Below are 843 nucleotides of genomic sequence, written 5' to 3'. Positions count from 1 at the left end.
TTTTTAATTTTGATTAAATGCAATATATTAAATACATACATTTTCTTTTGTGACTTGTGATTTTGGTGTCATGTCTAAGAACTATTGCCTGTGATAAGACCACAAAGTTTTACTTCCATGTTTTCTTCTTAATAGTTTTAGCTCTTCATTTACATCTATTAATGTGATCCATTTTGATTTAATTTTTACATGTGCCATGATATAGGAGTTCAAATTCATTTTGTTGTATGTCAATATCCATTGTCAATGCATCGTCTGCTGAAATGGCTGTTCTTTTCCCGTTGAGTTGTCTTGATACCTTATTAAAAATTAATTCACCATAAATGTAAGGGTTTATTTGTTGACTTTCAATTTCAGCCCATTGATCTATATGTACACGCTATGCAGTGCCATATTGTCTTGATTACTGCAGCTTTATAATAAAGTTTGAAATTGGGAAGTGTTGATCCACCAAAGGTGTTCTTTATATTTTGAGATTGTTTTGGCTATTCTGGATCCTTTAAAATTCTAGATAATATAATGGATCAGTTTGTCAATTTCAGCAAAAGAGAAAGCTGGGATTTTGGTAGGGATTGAGTTGATGCAGCAGATGAATTTGGGGAGTATTGCCATCTTAACAATATTAAATCTTCTGATCCATGAACATGGACTACATTTCAATTTATTTAAATCTTTTATAATTTATTTCAACAATGTTTTGAAGTTTTCAGTGCACTGCTCCCCTTTTGTTAAATTTATTCCCAAATATTTTATTCTTTTTGATGCTATTGTAAATGGAATTGTTTTCTTAGTTCATTTTGAGATTGTCCATTGCTTGTGTATAGAAAAACACTTGACTTTTTG

The sequence above is a fragment of the Propithecus coquereli genome, unplaced genomic scaffold (assembly GCF_000956105.1).
Source record: "Propithecus coquereli isolate 6110/MARCELLA unplaced genomic scaffold, Pcoq_1.0 Scaffold585, whole genome shotgun sequence".
Taxonomy (NCBI): Eukaryota; Metazoa; Chordata; class Mammalia; order Primates; family Indriidae; genus Propithecus; species Propithecus coquereli.
This window is presented reverse-complemented; position numbering follows the sequence as displayed.